General features: G+C 46.4%; 1 long non-coding RNA gene across 2 annotated transcripts; it reads left to right on the forward strand.

The window, feature by feature from the left end:
* The first annotated feature begins 759 nt into the window (after window positions 1-759).
* On the forward strand, window positions 760-6,634 carry LOC142029445 (uncharacterized). Of its 2 annotated transcripts, none has more exons than XR_012649919.1 (3): window positions 760-1,103; window positions 1,228-1,309; window positions 5,584-6,634. It is a non-coding gene; the product is annotated as an uncharacterized LOC142029445 (long non-coding RNA). The 2 variants fall into 2 exon arrangements; XR_012649920.1 differs by lacking the exon at window positions 5,584-6,634 and adding an exon at window positions 1,873-2,091.
* Window positions 6,635-22,852: the final 16,218 nt, after the last annotated feature.

A 22,852-nucleotide genomic window follows, 5' to 3' on the forward strand; every position in this document is an offset into this window, starting at 1 on the left:
TGAGAGGTCGGTGGTTATAGGGTTTTGGTGAGAGGTCGGTGGTTACAGCGTACTAATTGCTCCTTCTGAACCAGAGCCCAAGGCCTTACTTTCACAGGGGAGCCCTCAGGCTGTGATACCACCCAGGGGAGAGAGCGACAGGGGAAGGCTGTTGCAAACCCGCAGTTTCATCAAAGGTAGAACAGAAAACAAGAAAAAAAAAAAAAGAACTTCTCTATCATTCCCTCTTCAAGTTCTTGCTGCCACCAATAAATCATTAACCTCGATGATTAAATTAATATTTAAAAGAGTGCGCTAAAGCAGCAAACCTGGGCCAGTTGTCGAGGTACCGTTTCCTCATCGCACATCCCTCCTTTTCGCCCTCCCCGTGCCAGCCCTGCTTCGCCCAGCGCTGAGCTCCCGGCGAAACCCTTCGGCGCGCACACGCGGGAAGGGAGGTCAGGCTTGTTTTGGCAGTGTCAGCTGCGTTTATCCCAGATAGCAGCTGAATTTTATCAGTTGGTTTAGCCTTTGGTCTGCAAGAGACAAACTAGTATTTCACTCCTTTTTAAAAACAATACTCGAGTCGTCGTTGGAAAAAAAACAAACCAACAACAACAAAAAATCGCGCGGCGGGTGCGGAGGAGAACGCCGCGCCGGCCGGGCGGAGGGCTGCGCCCTGCCCCGCGAGCGCCCTCGTGCGCCGCCCGCGCCCGCCGCCCCGCCCCCCGCCCCCCGCGCCCCGCGGGCGGGCGCCCCCCCTCCCCCGCCCCGCCCCGCCCCGCCCCGCGCCCCCGGCTCCTCCGCGCCTCGGGTCTTTTGGGTGCCCCCCGCCCCGCCAAAGAGGCGAGTCCGAGGCACTTGAGAGGTCTTCCGGCGGGACGAGGCGGGCATGGGAGCCCTCCGCCCTGCGAGCGGGGTATCAGCGGCTCGCCCCCCCACCCCTCCCCCTTCCCCGATCTCCGCTGATTTGTGTCTGGGCAAGGAAAATAAAGTTCAGGAACGGGGAGCGTCAAAATGAAGCGGTGATAAAGCCAGCCCTCTCCTAAGAAACAAACCAAAGTGTGTCTCGCGCTGCTTACGAACTTCTCTCCTGGTGCTGTGAAGGGTATCTGTGCGGTCAGGTGGGCTTAATAGATTAATTTAGCTAGAGCAAAATTCAGTTTCGTTCACACCTCAGCCCCCGTCTTCTCAGTGCCGGTGGCTTCGTTTGCAGGGTGAGAATACAGGTCGTGATTATTTTCCTAGGCTCGTTTGAATTTGTTCACCTTGAACAAGGTTTCTTCCATCTGAGCATAGACCTGCCAGCACATCTGTCCAGCAGAAAAAGGTATGAATTTTTATTCTTATTAGCAGCTTTCATACTAAAATCACAGCAGGGCAAACACAAACCCCAGATATGAAATATAAATAACAAACAATGCCCAGATTGGAAACTTTCTAGAGATTACATTAGGCCCTGGAACAGGGCCCCTGACTCTGTCAAAGAAGTGTTATCTTGAGATTGTCAATGCATGTTTCAGGGTAAGAGTGACTTTGTCCCCAGAGACCCAAGGGAACATAGCAAGTGACATCAGTCATATTTTGGAGACTGCAGAGCCTAGCGTCACTAAATGTCAACCAAATCTCTGTACATGGCTCTCTTCAAAGAGTCATTCCTGAAGTGCTGAAAGGTGAGAGGGGCTAACTAAGCCAATTAAAGAAACATTTACTAAGCAGGGGAAGGACACGATGATCTACAGACCAGGTATATACCAATCTGGTTTGTTTTCCTTTAGTTTCCATCAAGCCCGAAGTGGGTGGGAAAAAATGCCTCTCTACCAGAGGTAGGACATTAGCTGATGAAAGGCAGGAGGCTTACTCCAAACCAATGGTCCTTTCTTTTTCCCCTAGAGCTGATGTTCTGTCTGTTCCACCTCGGCATTCCTCGCGAAGCCAGAGACAACATGCCAGTCTGCCCAAACACAAAAATAAAACACCAGACAGGCTTCTCTGGGAAAAGCAAAGTTACATGGGAAAGCGGAGTTGCAACTGGAATTTACAGGAATGCTAGCAGTCATGCCATCAGGTCAAATCCTGATCCTACTCGCTTTATTGTAAATAAAGAGCAGTCCCCGGGACACACCAGCTATGGCAGTTCCTTATTAGGCCCTTTATTCATAAGTCTGAGCTCTTCAGAAGTAATTAAGTGAAGAGACATTTTATGGCATTGAAAAAAAACCTTTGTATTTTCTTGGTGAAACCAGTGTTTTTCCTTTCGCAGAAGCTGACTCATCTAAAAAGTATCCACAAAGGGATCATGCAAATATACATAGGGATACAAACAGACTGGCCTTTGTCAATCGGTCCCTTGTCAGTTACAGGCGGAACTAAATTCTGCCTTGGTGTAAGTTGATGGCATAGTTTTGAGTACCATGGAGGGATGGAGGCAGAGGTGTTCTTGCAGGTCTAGCTGAAGTGGTTAAAGAAACAAGCCATTACCCGCTGCCCCTGCGCTGGGGGTTACCGTTTCCACAGCAGGGTCCGATTGTGCAAAGGGAAATCACGTCCGGGCAAAGCCGGCAGCTTGGCTCAGCTCACCTCCTGCAGCAGCTCAAAGTGACTTTGCTGACTTTGCGCTGAAGCTGATTAGCTCACCGAGTCTGTTTGCTTGGCTCAGCTGAGGACATGGTAACCTCCCACCCAAAGGCACTTGCAAAGAGGAGATAGGCAGTAACATCTAAAATTAGGAAAGCCCCTTTCCGAAAAGATCGTGAGTCTGAGCTTTAAGGGAAGAATTTGCACACGACATCCTTATCTGGGATCTGAGTTCAAGGCTGTTTGTATCTTGGGTGTTGGTTCAGTTCATTATGGAGATAAGTCCAAGCTGTGAAGTTTGAATCTGGACCAAATTTCTCCATAGTTTGAAAGTGTTAGGCTCCATCGTTTTGGAAAGGGCCTATCACTGCTACTAGGTCTTTTAACCTGCAGAGCAGATATAGATATAATAAAACGAGAAATGAACTTAAGAATTCATCGTAACTGCACCAAGCCGGACCCCCAACACTTTCCAGAGTCTCTAATTTATAAAGAAAGAAGAAATAGTAAAGCATAAACAAGAACTGAAACACATCCAACATTTCAGTCAGTGCAGTGCACTTATTACGTAGCTGCTATAAATATGTTCTGCTAACGCAGGAAGTTTGGGGCAAGAACAAGAGCAAAGGCAATTAGCTATACTTGTTGCAATTACAAGACACTTGAGAAAATATCATGTGATATTTGGAAGTATATAATTATAAGCAGAAGACCTCTATCAAAACTGTTTGTTTAGTATAATGAACGGGGCAGCAAATGCATGTTCTGTGTATATATATCTCTGTGGCAACACCACTCCACATCATTGAGGTATAAACTATAGATTATACAACTTCAGGTGACCCAAGATAGGAAAACGATAAGAGGCAACAGAAGGGCTCAGACAGAAAGCAGAAAATAAGGAGAGAGATGGAAGCCAGTGGCAGCTCTGTTTAGTCAGCACATGCTGTGAAAATAAAAGATTAGATCTGACACTTGAAGCCATCATTTCAAAGGGCCCTTCATGCTTGGGTGTATGGAAAGTGAGCCCTTCGGGTCAGCAACGTGGATATTCTTTGGGGACATTCATAGAAAATTTGGCTTCTTGTGATAAACAGCTGAGAAGTTTGGTCTCAAGCCTACAAATGTTAAGCAAGGGCAGAAGAAATTATAAACTTAGAGCTTGCTCCTGAGCCTACTGAATCCCATGAAAGACTTCACCAGCATCATCTGGCTTTTGTTCAGGCTTAGAGTCATTGTTACAATTACTGACAAGAATGTAATACCGCAAAGCAAGGTTTTGCAGGCGAACAAGTGCAGCTAATCTTTTCACTGCACCTCAGCCTTGAGTCTTCCAGGGATAACTTTGTTATACAGTCATCTTGTTTCTCCTGGTTGACAAGAAAATCAGCTGTTGGATATGCTCCATATGACACTCTTTATCGTGTTCATTTTACACATACACTGACATCATCCAAACTAGGTAGTCAAGTGTCTGGCTTCATTTTAACAAATGTTAAAGTGTTAAAATGGAGCTGAAACTGAAAGTATCCAGATTGGCTCTTTTTTGACAGTTCAACAGTAGGTAAAAACATTAACATGAATTGTAGGGAAATAGTTAGCAAAATGGAAATCTTAGAGTCTGGAGAGGACTAAGGTAGCAAACCCAATTAATCTCCAGTACTACATGCTTCCCAGGACCACAATATTTGAGCATCTCATGGGCTTTAAACTATTTATCCTTTCAACAAGCGCAGGAGGTAGGTGAATAAAAGGCTTGCATTTTGAAGGTAGCAGGCTCTGCCCAGGACATTCATGGTTAGGAGGTGGTTGAACCCAGGTCTCCAAAGCCCTCAAGCAAGACTCTTGTACCAGACTGGGCTGCTCTTTGGGAAGAGGCAGAACATGGTCTCTGCAGTGCAGGTCCTGGAAGAAGCAAAGGCTGCGTCTCCCTGCTGCTTTTCAATTTAGGTTAAAGCCAATGGAGAGGGAGCTGGCAGGGCAGGGCATAACCAAGGCCAGGAGCACAAGCACTGTGGAAAAAGCACTATTGGAAAGCTTAGAGAAAACCTAGCATGAGTATATAACATTTTTCTTTCTGTTTTCCCCACCTGCATTTGAAGCAGGGCTGAGTGTTTCAGTCTTTTACGCACAGAGCTCTCCCCTTGCTGCCCTTTCCTCCATAGTGATTTACAGACTGCTGTCCTCTACTTCATTCTCCTTCTCGGAGAGATTGCCAGTCCTGTCAGCATTATCCTCTCTGACACTTTGCTCTGGAAATATTTCAGGATCAGACATGCTTTCCTTGCTTTCGCTGCCTATATTTCTGGAAGGGCCATCAACCAGACAATGTTTTGCACCCGAGTCTGATGCCAGTGCCAGAACAGGGATGAATTAGCAGCCACTTAGTCTGCAGAGTCTAGTACCAGCCTCACTCTACAAACAGTAGCAAACCTGAAAATCCAGGGAAACAGGAAGCCTCTTGAAGTGCAAACCTTTCCCTTATTCAGACCTTCTGGCTGTAGTTGCTGATGGAAAGGAATTTGCAGTGGGAATTGCAGATCAACCTAAATCTCCAACTAAATATAGCCTTGCAGTGGTGGGGGGAAGGAGGGGAAATATAGGCGGGAGATGGAGAGCCAGGACTACTCTTTTGACACACAAAACCTATGTTGAGAGTAGTTAGGCATAATTAATTAATGATGAGTTTTCAATAGCAGGGTTTACGTGTTTAAATTCTAAGTAGACCGAAGTTGAAACAAGGGAGATTCAAAAGACATGTTACAAAAAGAAAACGTGTAAGTACCAAATATTACTCACTGAACAAAAATAAAGTGAATGAGTCATGATATTAAACAACTCTATAAACAAAAGTTGCAAAATGCCTGGGAAGACTTAACTAATTCAATTGCTAGTCATTATGTTCCAGTCAATGCGGTCTTCCTTTAGCAGGCTTGAAAAACTAATGGGACCTTGGTGTGAACTGCAGAGAAAGAGCACGTAATATAAGGGCTAAGTGTGCATGATAATGTCATCTCTTCCCCGCAGAACATGAAACATCTGAACAATGTGTTTTCAGCTCTCTCATCCCCTACCGACAAACTTGCTTTGCAAGGAGACGTAGCCAAAATCATGGATTTCCTGCAGATCTCGGGCAGGAACAGGCTCCAGGGAAGACTGAAAGAGTTGGGATTTTCATCTTAGCTTGTGTCAAAAGAATCAGGAACATAAACACAGTTTTCATTTCAGAAAAATAACAGAGCACCACCCGAAACGATTTTGCAAAGGTCTGATTTATGATTGATGTCCGTCTGGACAGGGCTCAGCTCTGTCTTATCCTCTGCATCATTTGGAGCTACTTCCAGTGCCAGTGCCAAGTTTGGAGAGTGCTCAGAGGGTAGTGAAGGTCCCGATCAAGCCTGAACCTGGGATGGCACAGTTTCAGGATGGAAAGGCCTCCAGACTCTCAAAAGTTTTCACTGTCTCTCTTATGGTATCTTCATATGTTTTCTCCTCTCTGGTGTGACCTCACTGCCCCTCGAAAACCACCATGTCCGCTTGGGTTGTGGTAGATTCATTCTGGGAGACGTTTTAGTGGAGCTGCTGGGAAGACCTCTAAAGTCCAGAGTTTCTGAAATGCAGACCATGCCTTGACATGTATGTGAGTGCTAAAAGGTACTTTCATCTCTACTGTTTCCATGCCCATTTAGGAGAAGGAAAGCTCCCTCAGGCGCCACATGGGGTCTAGGGTACTTGGAAGGTGAATTTTAAAGGTTTGAGCTAGTAGGGGTGGGTTGAATGCAAAACCAGCCTGACTTATGCATTGCTTCAGTGTTCCAGCTTGTCTTCTGCACGTCACACAAATGTAAACCCTAACACTGGTAAGATCTGAAGTTCTACCTTATGCAAGTAATTTTGCTGGCAATGTGATGCTCAGTATATACTACTGCAGACTGGTTAATGTGAGGCTCAGCTTGATACAGTGGTATGAAATATAGCAAAGGTGACAAAGTTATCTCTGCTCTTGTTTATTGCCTGAATTCAGTTCCAGTGTTTATACGACAAAGAACGGTATTCCAATAGCAGAAAAAAAAAAAAAAGAGAGATTGAATTCAGTAGTGCATATGAATAATACTTGAAAAGACAAACAGTGTTTGGTTTAGTTAATATATTGCTCATTAGTGAACCACAATGCAGACATTTTTTAAAAGACTGCAATCACCATGACAACCTGATAACATTTAGTCACATCATTTCCGAATATGATTTTCCTCCTGAAAAACTTTTCTTTTTTTGTGAAAACAGAGGGCAGATTTCAAGTCTGTGGTCTGTTCTTAAGATAACCTGTTAGCTCCCTCTTTGAAAGGCACTGCAATGCAGTGGGAAAATGCAAGGAGGAGTGCAAGAAAGAGATAAGTGGAAGAAGGGGACATGTATTAAAATTGTAATCCCAAATTGAAGGAAAATCTTGCTGTCCCACACTGTAAAACCCATACAGAGGGGGTGATTTGCACATATAATATAGACTGTAGGTTTTCCTTCTAACAGGATCTTCATCACGGTGCCATGATCCCATGGTGGGAATAGGGGTTCAGCAGCAATCAGGCAGATGTCACTGCAGGACCAAAAGGACATGGAGATCAAGACCTTTGGGGACACTCATCCTCACAGTTCTTCAGTAGCACAGCAGAGAAACCAGCTGCAAGTGTGAACCTGCAGGATGCTTCTGGGCCAGCCTGCGGGCAGGACTGTCTGGCCTCCATACTGACTTGTCCCTGAAACCCTGAAAGGCTCAAAATGCCTCGGGGTGCTGGGCAACAGATCACGTCAGGGGGATGCAAAACCTGTTGTCATACTAGAAGGAGCGGGGAGGATGCCTGCTTTTTCTCCCATGGGCCATAGCTGGTCCAGGCAATGGTCACACTGGTACACAAGGCATGGTGGCTGTGGTTCAGCCTTGGCGTGCAATGCTAACGCAACAGGTCAGCCCCCAGTAATTCCCTCCTGGGATGAAGAGAGGTTGTGTTTTCCTGAGAACATCACCTACTTTGTTTTCTGAAGCAAACTACTTTAAGAGTACAGTAGTCTACATCCACTGGCAGCTAAAATAGCTAAGTGATGTGGCTTGATAAATAGGTTGAATTTATCGGTAACCTCTGCTGTCTTACACTGATTTACTATCATCATCTCAGGCACTGCCAAATTATTATTTTATTGGGAAGGAAAATAGAGGTACCACAAAGTGACACTTATTCCTAAGAAGAATTTGGCAGACAGCCGTGATAAGAAGGACTCAGTGGCCCGAGTCTGATCCTCCCAGTGGGACTGCTGCAGTGTGAGGATTCCCTTACTAGGATACAGCGGGAGCGGAGCCTGCAGCCCCCCTTGGCTGGCGTCCGTGGCATCTCGTTAGGTTAATGCATTTTGGATTAAATGTTTGCAAACTCCAAATCTGTGCAAACTTGCAATTGCCTGCATAATTAATTGTGATTTCCTGACAGAAATTGTTGCAATTAGATGGTTAAGCACTCACACTTCTGGTCCAGACGAGATGACTGCCGGCAAAGTCACTGGTCAGGAATTTGCAGAAAGCCAAGGAGAGAGTGTGTAAGGGCTGTCGAAATAAATTTGGTCTAGAAGTCTGAATTAATTGAATTAATATTTGGGGGGAAATAATGTATTTTTATTATCCAAATGAATATAGATAAAGGACCCAAAACCTGTGACTTGAATTCAGAATGCTTTGGATTTAGGGGTTTGTCTTGATTTATGAAGACATGGGGCCACTCGACTTGAATATGTTTGGCACTGAGGTTTTGCACCATTATTTCTGACTTCTCCTGGGGCGCACAGGGCAAAAATCACTGCTAGACCTTGTTTTCATGGCAACCCAGGATGTGATTCTCCCCTGAAGGTGGTTGGTACCAGTGCAGGGCTGAGCAGCTGCTCCAAACTGCTACCCCGCTTCACACCTGCCCTGGTTCCTGGTTTTACACAAGAATGTGTAGGACAGGGAGACTTCATAAGGACTATTAATAATGGGGGTGATATATACGACCTTACCCGTTATTATCCTGACTGCAAAACAACCTGGTCAAGAGCTTGAACATGGAAAAGAAAACAGGCGAACGGTCTCGAACGAGGCAGCGTTGCCAGGGGTCAGGCTGAGACGGCCTCCCGGGAGCCCAGCCTGAAGCGCACAGCTGTCCAGCTGGCTTGTTGGTGGCTGCTCTGCAGCGCTGCAGGTGCCTTGTGGGCGCTGGCCATTGCTCCCAGACCAATCATTGCTGGCACAGTGAAGCACGCCAGGCCTCAAAGCCATTTAGCAGACTGCCAGGGCACCAGCTTTCTGTGGTAGGAAGAAAACACTTGCAAATAATCCTCTTACTGTTGTCTCAGCTTCATGGAGAGAGCATGGCTCTGCTCAGATGGCTGTTGTCCAAACACAGGAGCACTTGTGGACCAGGCCACGGGGAGCATTTGCAGAGCCCTTGCCTTGGCATTAGTTGGAGAGATACCAAAAAAGGCAGCAGACATCCAGGTGTTAGGGACCTCAGTGTGCCCACAGTCATTTTCAATGGGATCACGCTGCAACTTGAGCACAATTTAACCAAAACACTTTTGGTGTTTGTCAGAGAAGGTGGCAGAGGGCAAGCAGCAAACAACGTGATGTTTCTACATTGGCTTCCCTCGTGGGCTCTGGCAGGCTGCTGAAGCAAGAGTTTCTTCCCCGGCTGTGCACAGGGATGGTATTTGGGAGTGTGTGATCGAAGGCAACGCAGCTTCACGCCAGGCACCAGCCTCCAACATCTCAAAGAGATGCTGAGCTACACTTGGCCCTCTGCACAGTGGGAGTGGGAAAAAGGGCCGAGGTTTCTTATCACTTATTTCATAATTTTATTGCAATATTGTGGCTGATTAAGTACTTGAGAATGACTCTTCATGCAATTTTGGTTTTGCAAGCTCCTTAGGGACAGGTCCTTGTAGCCTGTGTTGCTCCATTTCAGAATGAATAAAGAAAGCAATGTTAAACTGCCCTTCAGGAATTACAATTATGAAAAGCCTGTAAAATTATACAAAACACCCCTCCATATGCTCTTAATGCTACCATGCTAACCTTCTTCTGTTTTTAAATGATAAAAGTCTTTACTCCTGAACTAAGGACGAAGATCCAGCCCAGAACTACACATTTCATAGGAGTTATAAGCTCCTCAAGACAAGTGGCTCTAATGGAAACAAAAACAACTCTGTAATGGTAGCAGGTGCAAAATGAAGCAGTACATTAAAAATAGCCTGGCTGCATTCTCCAGTGGCATGAGTTCTACGTGCATATCACTCCAAAATAATCCATTTATCCTTTCTCCCCATGGTTACAAGGAGCCAGCTCCATACTGTGTATCCTGGGGCTCTGCAGGCATGGCTGTGAGAACTGAAGCAAAACCACAGCCCGCCAGCCAGGCGCTCCCCTCTGCCTTCCTTTTAACATCAAAACCTTTTCCCTGGCTTCTCCCTGCTGCAGGTGGGGGAAGGACTTCAAGAAGCCAGTGCGTCTCTTCAGCCTCTGATAAGTGCTGACTTTATTTCTAAGAGTATAAGGTTAAGTTGATTTGCGTTTTGCTAAGGAGGAATTTGGCTCAAGGACTGTTTCTGTTGCAGCATTTAGTGATCATGAGCCACCCTGGAGTTTTGAGAGCTGAGCAGCTTCCTATGAAAAAAGCATATTTCTCCTTTAAATTGCCAGCATTTCATGAGCAGAACCCAATTTTCACAGACTCCACCTAGCATTTCTGCAACTTCTGTCTGCCATTTCTTCTCCAGGCCCAAACGCTCACTTCATCCTAGGCTTGCTTTCTTTCTTTCTTTTTCTCTTTCTTTCTTTTCTTTAGGACTGCTTTTTGGTGTCATATGGTGACCTCACAGGATAATTTTTGTTAGAATTCCTCTCCACCTTTGCATTTGCCAGTCAGGTATTCTGGTCAGCTGACTGAAAAGCGATGATGGATGTAAAAGCTGCCATGGTGCTAAAATCATGGAGCGCAGTCTTGGAGCCCTTAGATCCATCCCGAGGGCAGTCACCCAGCCTCACCCAAGTGAGGCTTTCATTTGCCCTGTTCTTTGATGAGGGCTCCTTTGGGTCTTGGTTGACTGCAAGGGCATTCACTTTGCTAACGAGTGGAAACATCTGAATAAAAAATTTTCAGGCAAAATGAAAACTTGCAAATAGTTCATTCTCATGCTAGTCTTTAGGCAACGGGAAGAGCTAAAAGACACCATTTTAATATTGTTAATTAGAGCAACCCTTGGAAGTTATGTTGTTGATCACATATTTATTCCTTTTTCCCTGGGTCCATTCTCATGCCAACCTGTTGATCTCAGAGACAAGGGTGTTAGGCCAAAGAGAAGACCTGGAGTAGACCAACTGAATCAAAGTCTTAGTCATTTCAGTGGGGGCAGCGTTTGTCTGTAGACTTCAGCCTTTTAACAAGCCAACTTGTGTCTCCACTGCTCAGTACAAGGTCTGTCAAGCTGTGGATTCAGAGGATGTCAGTGAAGTTCATCTGCTGATGGCTGAACATAATTTTATCTAGATAAATGTTTCACAGGGCATTTCCCAGCAGCTTCTGGGCTGCATTCAGTGAGCCTGGAGATATGAGGCCCTTATTGCAGTTGGTTTATATCACCCATCATAAATCAACTCTTCTAGCGTAAATCAGCTTGTCACAGCTTAGTGCCGTCGTGTATGCAGACCTAGGTGACTTGCTGTCACAAAGACTCTCCCATGAAAATGTGAATGCCCTGGGTGCCTGGGCAGACCTGCTCCTGCCCCTGCTCCTGCCCCTGCCCCTGTCCCAGGGGTGCATGCAGCAGAGCTTGGCTCTGGCAGCCCTCAGTGAGCTGCCTCTTTCTTCCAGGGACTGGCTGATGTCCAGGCCAGCATGAGCAAGTCACTTGGGGACACTTTCACGTGCTGTGGTTTACCCACAAGCAGCAAACATAGCTAATTTGTCTAAAATAATAACTGTCTTTCAAAGCATGGACTTCCCAAGCTGTTTGGAAGAGTAGGTTTTACTCCATGACTGAATACTAGATATTAATCTTTGTTTTAAACTAGAAGATGACTCGGTGGGGGGAGTAATTTTTTTTTAATGTCACATATTAATTCACAAGCTTCTAGGAGACTAACATGCCAAGCCCCATGGGAAGGCCAGTTTGACTCTCCAGTAATTGACTCTCTTCTGTGTGTGGCTGTTCTCCTCTGATGGCTGGACTTTGGCTGGTGAGCTCAGTATTTATGATACCCTACTGTGGTAAGGAGAAAAGGCTTTGCCTGCTCACCCGCTCAGGTCAGCTGGCCTCACCTGCAGTGTGTGCACTTCAAATGCTCAAGGACTCCAGCAAGTCTAAATCAAGAATTTAATTTGTAGTGCCAGTCTTAGCCATCAGCGTTTGCAGCCTTCTGGAGTCACCAGCAAAGCAACTGAAAATACTGGCCAGCACTTGGTTAGCCAGGCTTTATTGGCAGACGGTTAACATAACATAGCTCTTCCCCGTGGCTGTAGATTCTGTAAGCTTGGAGGCCTTGCTCATATTCCAAATCCATGCTCTGTTTATATTTTCTTTGTCCTGAACCAAAATTGGCCCCATTGTGTGGGAGCAACACTGGAAAAGAAAAACAAGAAACATCCACTGAGAGAAAATGGATATTGTGGGAGCTGAGGAAATGCACATACTTTGCTGATTCCATTTTCTGATGATGTCAGAGTCAAAGAATATCTCTAAAAAAAAACCCAAAACCCTCAGCAACTTGGAATCAAAAGCTCTGTTCATCACAGTCTCTTGTTAAAAGAAGAAATGTAAACACTCTCCCTTGCCACCCCCACCCCCCGCAACCTCCAAGAAATTAAATCTGGCTCCATTTGGATGGACCCTCAGATGGAATCGAGGGTATGTCTCCAGGGAGGGAGGCGTTAATGTACCGGGGGAGGGATGGAGGGGGGGACAGGAAAATTTGATTGGGCTATGTGAAATGCAGGGATTCAAGCTGCTGCTTTTCATGGAGGCTGAAGAAGGGCAGCCTGACACTTTACAGATTGGGTGTAATACACAGGAAATTTGTCCTTTCTGCCAGAGCAGTCTAGGGATAGGGCTACCCACCCCCCCCCAGCCACTTTGCTTGGCTGGTAAAAGCTCAGGAGAAAAGGGTTAAATAAATGTTTGTGATATGATAAGGTGCTTGTTTATTCAAGGGATGACAGATTATTGGCTCCCAAGGCAGGGTTGAAAAATAGTACAAAGGAGCTGGCGTTCCCTTCACTGATGTGATTTCCTCCTAAGGTTTTGCTCTTTGGTAGGAACAATATGCGCTGGGAATTAAGAGGGATGACTTTATTTCAGACTGGAACAGACAGACTAAGAGCTGCTTTCTGGAGTCGCTGACTCTGTTTTTGTTTTTGTGGGTTGGTTGGTTTTTTTGTTTTTGTTTTTTTTTTTTTCCTTTCTGCTGTACTTCTTCTCCCAAACTCTTTGGAAATGGGGTTATCTCCCGTCCAGGAGAAGCACCCAGCATAGCAAGCTGACTAGAACACTTCAGATTAGGGGTTTGACCCTTTTACTCTGTACATAATTTTCTATTTTATCACGTCTTTAAAGCTAGCTCCTGCTTCACTGCCCTTGGATAAGAGCTCAGGTCCTCGCTGAGTGCTGCACATAAGTCAATAAAAGCCGGGCATTACAGCAGAGATGATGGCTGCCAGAGGGCTACACACAATTCTTACAGACTGAATTCTCCTCTCACAAAAATGCTGGTGAAATCCAGAACAGGTCTCTTTGAGTGCGACGGACAGACACTGAGCTGCAATGTGCACCCAGCCAGGTGCCTCTGTGACCATACCCCAGGGAGTAATGATGCCACAGGAGCGTGGAGCCAGACCATCATGCCTCCCATACAGTTAGCCCTGAGGATCTAAGCTTTGAGCTGATCCTGGCCATGGCTTGTAGGTAAAGATAGAAAAGGTGCCACTTCGTGCCAGTTTCAGATGCCCTAAAATTGTCTTTCATTGCCCCTCCGGTGCAGGCTGGGGTGAGCTCCTCCCTCCACCACAAAATGCCTTACACCGAGGGGCTGGGGAGGACCTCAAGGAGGAGGGTACCACGCAGGGTTGGGGTACCCCTCTCTAACAGGGAAGCTGCTCGGGGCCAGTACTAATGGCAGCAAAGCCCAGACCTGCTGTGAGAGCACCTGCACACCACGGAGAGGTGGGGATTTGGGTGACATCAAGTGTTTCTGATCACTTATGACATCCTGAAAACGCCTCGCCGGCCAAATGCCTCACAGCACCAGGATGATGGTCCATCAGTGCCATCGGCCAGGGGAGATCTTCACATTGAAACTTCACATTATTAGGACAAATACACATTGTCTGGTCACAACACAGCAAAAGGCGAGGGGAGTATTTCTCACCAGCACAAGGCGCATGTGACAGCTTGGCAGCAGGGACGGCGGTGGAGATGTGGCCCTGCTGACATCAGCTCCCACGCTGTCACCCGGAGGGGCAGCTGTGATGTTCAAGCTGCACCAAGCTGGTCAGGTCAGTGTGCTTCATATACTGCAGGAGAGCATGCTAGCGGACGCTCATTGGGAAAATCAGGCAGTAGTTCCCATGATCCTGGAGTAAATGACAGTTAAGCCACACACTTGTTTTCAATGCTTGGATCTGGCACTGGATTGCTTTTTGAATGAAAACTATGCCAAACATCTTTTATAATTTTTTTCCTCAAGCAAATATGCGAGCAATCCAGCAGTGGAGTGCCAGAAACATTTGCTTTCCTTCCTAAGAAGTGGGGTAAAGAAAAAAAAAACCACCACACACATGCACAAAACAAATTTTATTTAAAGGCTTAAAAGAGGCCAAGTGGCTTTAAACACTGGTAGGACTGGGCTGTGGAAGTCTGCTCCAGTGTGTGTGTGTGTGTGTGCATGTGCAAAGGAAGGGAGAGTAAATACATGTGTTTGAGGGGTATGCATGGAAAAGACTTCCACACTATCTGTTCCTTTCAGGTACTGCACTGCCTTGCAAATGAATGCACATACATAAAAAGAAAAAAAAAAAAAAAAGAAAAAAGGTCTGAATCAAAGCTAAAGACCAGAACTTGGCTCTTGAAAGGAAAACTCTGACTCATTTCATGGGTAAACCCAGGAGTAAGCTATGGGAGCTAGCAGATCCACATGTGTCTTCACTGCTGCAGCGGCATGGGTCCAAGCAGCAAAGACATTGCTCCTAAAATCCTTGGAGCCGTATGCATTCATGGCAAACAAAGATCAAGCAGAAGCGGGGTGCAGGCTGCGCTAGAAGGTGGATTAGCGTTCAAAGGCCGAGTCAAAGGAGAGAGGAGAGATAAGGCGAACAGCGTCATACCAAAGACAGCTATTAAATGTAGCGGTAATCTGCTGAGCCACAGCCAAACAGAGCCTTTTCACATTGTTGGATGTGAATAACGCAGGGACAGATGGGGGGCAGGGGGTGGGGGATGGATGGGTGAAGGTCTGTCTGAAGACTTGTTCCTCAGCATTTCCAAGCACATGAAGTTCCCTTCTCCTCTATTCCAGCTGGTCCTGCTAGACCCGTTGCTGTGGTACCTGAGCCCTCCACCTTGCAGAAGACTTAGCTGAACACTGAAGTTGGAAAGTGTGTGCCAGTCCCTGGTCCCTCATGTACAGAGCGGGGGCCTGTACCCAGCCCAAAAGCCCAGGGAAAAGGAGTCTGTAAGCCTTATCTCCCCTACAGATCCTCACTGCAGCCTCTGCTAATTTAACTTTCCTGTTCCTAACTGCATTTCATCATGAATCCTTAAATAATTTGTACTGGCTTAAATCTCCTTTGAGCATCCTATTAAGATATTTCTTCTTAATTAATATTCAGTTATTAATATCTTAAGAGAAACACCTTGTCAGGTTTCTTGTACAATATTGAATTAGCCTCTGGTTCTTGTTTCTTTGTGCATCCTTGCTAGCTTTTATGATCCCATTACATCTCTCTGAATGGTATTTTAACATAATTTCAGGCTCTCACTGTCTCTATGCCTTCTCCTGCACTGCCAAAACATTTACTAGGACCGGGAGGCCAGATGATCCTAAAACCACGTCCTGTGCTTAGTCCCACATCAATAAAAAAGCATTAGTATCATTTTATCTATACAGGAGTCCTGCAGCTGTTCACAAAACCCCTTCGAGATGCTCCTTGCCCCCCTGCACCCAATGCCCATGATGTTTTCATAGGCAGTTTACTCTCCCGCATGCTGCAGGTCAAGTGCTTAGGAAGGAACGGTGCCTACGTATCCCAGAGAATTGTGTTTGGTGGTTTAGAGCAGGTATTTCTACAGTCTTTTGTTGTCCTTGATGCTCTGAACCTGGGTGGAGGTAACGCTTCCCCAGCTGGGGTACAGTCCTCTCCCGGTCGGTGGAGTGAAGTCAGTTCACACCAGGGTCTGAACTGGTTTGAACAAACATTGTAAAATATCCAGCTCTGCAATGTGTCAGTAATCTCTGCCAACAGAAATATTCTTACACATGTCCTTCAGCTGCCGTTTATATTTATCCACAAGAAAAGAAAGAGGGGGAAATTTTATTATGGGCACATACTCCTGGCCCTACCTGTATGAACAAACTATCCCAACCCAAAATGCAACAGCTTAGGATGAAAATAATTTCTCCTGTACAGGGAGAAAAATAGTGCTTCAATGGGATTGCATATTTTTAGTTCCAGCTTTTGTTTTCAGGATGCTCTTTGAATTTGTGGGTCAGGTTATGTCAAATATTTCCATGCAGTGTTTCGCAGAGGAGGAGAACAGACACCCCTTTGGCTGCTGAGCTATTTCTCTTCTTGGACACAAAGCTGGTCTTCAACCAAGCCAGGGTAACAGGTTAACAGAAAGTCAGGGGAAGGTCTTGTAGGATGCAATATTTCTTCTCTAAGAGACTAAGTGGAACCAGAGAAGAAGGACGTAACATCCTGAGGCTGTGTCTTTGCACGAGGCTCACCATCCATTGGGGGGACCATTGGCCAAGGCTGAACGTTAGCCTCCTCACCAAGGCTGTTGCCATCCAGCATTTGGGTGGGACCTGAAACCAAAGGCTGTCTTGCCAGGTTTGCATAGGTCACAGAAAGTAATGGGCTGTAACACCCAACACCCAGGCACATTCAGGGCCTCCCTGCTGTTACATAACAGGGGACTGGGAATTAAGGGAGCTCTTGACCCAGTCACCGCATCTCCATCCCTCATCCTCACAGGCCAACTCGCCCAGCCCCAATCACAGTTCCACCATCATACTGCACCAAAATCATGCCACTGAGCGTGGCATGTGCCCTGTCTACCCCTGCCCACCATAGCATGCAGCAAGTACTTTCATTGCTGCAATTACCATGATGGCTGACAGGCCTCCCTCCTTCCGCTTACCTCCCACCCCAAGCGATCACATGCTGAAAGCAATGATAGTTTGGTTGCTGATGCAGTTCTGCAATGATAGGGATCACAACCAGCGAGACTTTGATTACAGCCTTTTGAAGATGAGGCAAAGGCTGCTGTTTACTGCATCCCTCTGTCCCCACCAGTCATATGACTTCCTGGCATTGCCTGAAGTGATGCACAACCTCCGCTTCCCCAGCACAGCTCCGTCAGAGATGTCATTTTGCCCAACGCAGGGGTAATCGCTTCAGTTGCAGGGAAGCAATCGATCACATTTGCAGCCTGCCTGCCTCTTGCGCAGTGGCACTAGGCTGGCTGGGAGCCCCCCTGGGCCCCCTCCCTGCCGGATACACACTACGCTGCAGGAGAACTAATGATGCTGTAGCAGCCTCAACTTCTGGAATTTCCTGGCTTTTCTTAATCTTAACATCTCATTAGCGTTTATTTGCAGATACATATCCTTGTTCTCTTCTCACACAGGCTGCTGTAAATCACCGCTGCCTCTGCTGCAGTCAATGTGGTCACTTCAGAAAGGAAAGGCCAATTCCCAGAGGCAGGGTGCTGCTGCCAGCCCCTGCCAGAAGCAGTGTCTTCATCACCACGGCCTGCACCTCCCAAGCTAATTATGCCATCTCCAGAGGGCAAAGCGAAACCCAGCTCCTCATCCAAACTTTCATCATCTTCACCAAACCGAACTTTGGGGACTTGCCTGTTGCTAGGTCCTACTCGGAAGAAAGACCACCATGTCACCTTTTTGTGGAGCAATGGATCCAGCCAGCCTCTTGATAAATGAAAGAGTTTTTTTGGCAAACATACACTTTGAGCAAGCAAATGCTTTATCTGAATGTGTAAAGCCATCGTTAATATCACATGCACTAGAAAGGCGTGTAGTTTTATTTTTAGCTAAGTAGGAAATACTGAAGTTAGTGTTGTTATTCAGAGGTTGAAGATCAAGTGGCAAACTGGTTAAAGTATAAACAGGACTGGAGAGAGATGAAACGGGGAGCATCTGTCTTCTCCTTATTTGCTTATGGTGATCACTTATAGTCAATATTTTTGCTATGGTGTTAAAGCTGCATTTTAAATAGAGATTTGTGGTTGATTAATTTGTCTCCAGTTATTGTTAGAGTTCATGCATAGCATACAGTGTCAATCATTGCACCAAAAGTAGATTATCCAAATGATGGGAAAATCTCTTCCATTGGAAAAAAAATACTGTTTTTATAGGATTTCCTCTCCTTTTCAGCAGGAGGCTCAAATACCCAACAGTGGAACAGACAGGCAGAGGCAGAAGAGATCTGATAGATCACTCACTGCCTTGAACCACAGGTGGTCCCCGTTGCCTGGCTCAGCATTCAAACTTCCCAAAAGATTAAACTTTCCAAAAGATCAAACTTTCCAAAAGATCCAAAAGACCAAAGCACCAGCCTGTTGGCCAAGCTGCCACCTCTTCCTGATGCTGGTGCTCAAGCTTCACAGGATTTTGCCAACTCATCCCCTCAAATCCCCCTTGGACTGTGGCCCAGGCACCTGATGACTGGCTCACCAACACCCCACCATCCCTCACCGTGGCAGGGCCAAAGCTGTTCCCCAAAGAGGCACCAGCACACCGAGATGCATTGGCCATCCCCGTCTCCAGCATTTGCTCAGGGCTACAGACACATTGCAGCCGAAGCCTTGCTGCTGAAAACTGAAGCTCCAGAGGAGACATTTCTTCTCCACAGAGCTCTACTCTCCCACCTCTCCTCTCCTCTGGGCCTTCCTCAATGCACTGCAGTCCCACCCCAAGGCAGAAAACCCTCCAACACCACTTCACTTTTGTGGTGGGTGACTGCAGCACACCCATGGAGAGGAGTGACCATAGTGAAGTGGCCACTCACCCTCACTGTCCCCGCATCCCTGAGAGCAGAACGGACAGGACATTTCACAGCAGGGCACCACAACACAACGTGGGACCCCAACTCCAAACCTGCATCCACCATGAAATACAACGCCGTGGAGAGAAAGCTCAGCCCAGGACAGCCCGGCACCCAAGCAGCCCCCACAGCCGTCTTCTCCATCCCCAAGAGCCGACGTGTACTGCGTGGCCGCCTGACACAGTTATGCCCAGCCCCTGCACCCAGCCCGGCCTGGCAGAGGAGGATATTTGCCTCTTATGCTCCTTGGAGAACATTCCTCAGATAAAACTGGGTTCATAACTCATCAAAATATACTAAATTACAGGAAAGCTGTAAAAAAAAGAAACCTATAAACTGTATACAGATACAGGATACTAAAAGATGTAACCATAAATCAATATACACCTCATAAGAAATCTTACTATACTTAATGTGTACAAAATATGAAGCAAATAATTACATATCAGTGTATATTTCTACAGGCTGCTTTGGTTTTGTTGGTTTTTTTGGTTGTTTTTTTTTTTTTTTTGTCTCAGCCTGAGATGAAAGCTAGCATTACAGATTTATTCTAGTGGAAATGCTGATGTTTGTGTGACGTGAACTCCTTCTTTGTTTATGTAACCCCGGGTTTTCAGCTACTTTATCAAATAACTACCTCGTCGTATTTGCTGGTTGGCAGAAAACCTTAGCTTTGTTCCACAGCTGTAGTTACAGTCAGGATGATACAACAGGCACGTGGTTAAGGGGATTTTAAAGCAGCTAAAATGCCCTGGGAGGATTCCTATCTCTAAAGGCGGCAAATTTTGTGGTGTTGGTCTGTGGGATAAATCTCCCACAGAGTATGAAGGGGGAAAGGTAGTGGTTAAAGACTCTAGTTTGTATAATGCTTTCTCTCTGAAAAGGCAATGCCCTAATAATATGCTTTAATGTTTGGTCAGGCTAGAAGTGGTGAGGCACTAGGTGATGGCTGTAGGTCCCTTCCAACTGAAATATTATTCTATTCTATTCTATTCTATCCTACTCTATTCTATTCACATTCTTATCCCTGCCTTGCGCTACACCGCACCTGAAGCAGAAGAGCTTTTGCTTTCATACCTTTGCAGTAGCTAAGGAGGAGACTTTGCTTTTCATTGCCACCACGTCACTTAGGCACTAGGAAGGAGGACCTGTGAGCACAAGTAAAACACCTGCATTGCTGAAAGTGATCTGAAGCTCTGTCCATCCTTCCAAGCTTACTCCCTATGCAGGTTGTCTGGCTGCGCTGTCCACAACCCTGCTGGATTCAGCCCAACGTGGACCCATAATTAATGAAGGGGTGAGTGCAATGGGCCAGCCCAACAGAAGAGATGTTCTGAGTGCAGTGGGCATTTCTGGTTCGTGCTGCCCACCTAGCTAACACACATGTCCTTTCCATTCAGGTTACAAGGGAAAATCTTACCAAATTAGAACCTAATTTTTCCATTCAACAAGTACAATTCCTGCAGAACTCTGTAGCCTATTTTAAACAAGGGATTAGCAAGCACTATCAGGGCAATCTTACACCATTTTTATCAACATTTATGTAAAACCACCTTTCATGTGTATATATATATCTAATTGCTACTTTTCTTACTGCCCCACTCATTAACAAGTACTTCTTTCTGTCCCCGGTTAACATAATTTTCCCATTTTCTTTTTTCCCTCTAAAACAAGAGGTTGCCTTTTTAATGGGTTGCCTACTAAAGAAAATATGAAATATTTTTTCCACACCTTGCCAAAAGTTGTCCAAAATGAAACAGTGGCAGGGTCATGTACATCCAGATATGTCAAGGCTGTAAGGGTAGTGGGGAGAGAAGCCTGTCTGTAAGTGGGGGGTATGATTCATTTGGATAACAATAGAGTCCACTGCCCTTTTCTACCAAATGTTTTTAGTTTGCCTCAAATAAGTCATTGTCTAACTTGTTTAAATCTTTCCATCTCTTCTTGAATTATTGTTGGATATTTGGGAAACATATTTGGGGGGGTTTTATAAGGGGAAAAAAAAAAAGGCTGATTGCAATCACTTCCAAATAACACTTAACTCCTTGACACAAGGTCAGCAGGAGGGTTCGTGCCTGTGTGTGTGTGCGTGTGTGTGTGTGTGTGTGTGTGTGTGTGTGTGTTTTCTTTCTAATCTGTGAGCTGTTCCCTGAGAGACACATTGAGAACTGGGGCTTGTCTGCTGACATGTTTTACACAGCTGATCCATTAGGATCCTGCTCTTCCTAGCCTCCATGGCACCGCTTTGATCAGCGACATGTTTAAAAAAAAAAAGAAAAAAAAAGAGAGTAAAAGGCAATTCTCTGATCAGGAATCCCTCCCCTCCACTAAATCATCCCGGGCACTTTAAAGCCATAGGAATCACTGAGGAACCCCTCAGCTCTGTGAGGCTTCACGACAGCTCTATGCTAAAACATCCAGACGTGATACAGTAACATCTTTTGCCCAGTGGCCTCTTCTGCCCAGCTCTGTGATTAACCTCTTCCCTGCCCGGTGGGGAGGCCCTGCCAGCCCCCACTGCCATGTCTGCCTTCCCGATGGGATGCACCTGGAGGGGCTTGGTGTCCATCACACACCCTGGGCACAAAGGGCAAATGCCAGCACATCTTCACCTCCCTGCCTGCTTGCAAAAACTTGCCTTGCCTAGAAAATTTGGCTGCTGCAGGATGCTGACACTGCCTTTCCGTTGAGGAGGTGGGTTTTCATTTATTTTTGCTGAGCACCTTTCTAAAGGTCAGTCAGAAAAATCATATGGCATGTCTCTGTGAGACAGGGATGGGTGAAGATGTGTGTGCTTAGCCTGCCACTGGTGCCCAGGCCAGATATGTACGAAAATGCGATTGCAGAGACAAGCTCACAGTATATCTCAGCCAGCCTAACAGCTGACATGAGGCACCAGGGGCACAGAGATTTTGCATAGGCTGTGGATGGTACAAAGAGGGTGAGTGATGCTCTATCCATTTGGGAGCATCCTCTGACAATGCACAGGCTAGACACAGCCAGGCTGTGGCCATGTCCATACCATAACCCCTTACAGCATATATACACACAGCCAGACAAGGCCTCACCAAGGGGTGAATGAACCCCCGTGGGTTAATCCCAGCAGCCAATGCTAGGAGTTCCCAGGTCCAGCTAAGCACGGCTGCTTGCTCTGGGATGGCTGCTCCTGTCGCACTGGCAGGCAACCAGATGCAGCAGTGGTCGGGGACTGCTGACAGATGTCACCACTTTACTTTTTGGCGAACCCTGTATGATAGACACCATTTCTTCAGCTGTTTGACACCACTTTGGAGTACCAAAAAAATGACATCTTCTTTGGTGCTTGCTGAAGGCACACGTACAGAAATGGTAGCAGGAGCAAAGCCCAAGAGCAAGCCTGAGAGGAAAGGGGGGACAGTTGTACAGAGGTCCAGGACCCCTGGCAGTGAGCGGGGAGGTGAGGACAGCCAGGTGTGCTGCCACTGCTGTGACAGTCCAGATCAGCTTCCCCATCCCTCCTTTTTTAATGTCCCTGAGCCTGGTGGGGTCTTCACCTCGGTCACTTGCTGGGCAACTAGCCAGTAATAACCCTGAGAAGGCCAACTAACAAAACAGTCATCTCTGCCTTCCAAGCCAAAAAGGAAAGTCTTCATTGTGCTAGTTTCTTGCCACATTGACATCTCACTGGGATGGAGAGCCAATGAACCCGGGATAATATGGTGGTTTGAACACTAAATAAGCACTCTGTGGTGTTCATTAGCAGCAGTTATAGTGTTATGGTGGTACGAGCACATGGTGGTACTGATTGCTCCCCTGTGTTCAGGCCTTCAAAGTGACTGCAGTTTGCAGTAGATGGGGTACATACCAGACATTGCAGAGATCCGGATGAGTTGTCCACTGCTCAAGGAAATCCCCTAAACCACAGTTCTAGCAGCTTCCCTTCTCACCCATCTCACCCC

Source organism: Buteo buteo, chromosome 3 (genome assembly GCF_964188355.1).
Source record: "Buteo buteo chromosome 3, bButBut1.hap1.1, whole genome shotgun sequence".
NCBI classification, from domain to species: Eukaryota; Metazoa; Chordata; class Aves; order Accipitriformes; family Accipitridae; genus Buteo; species Buteo buteo.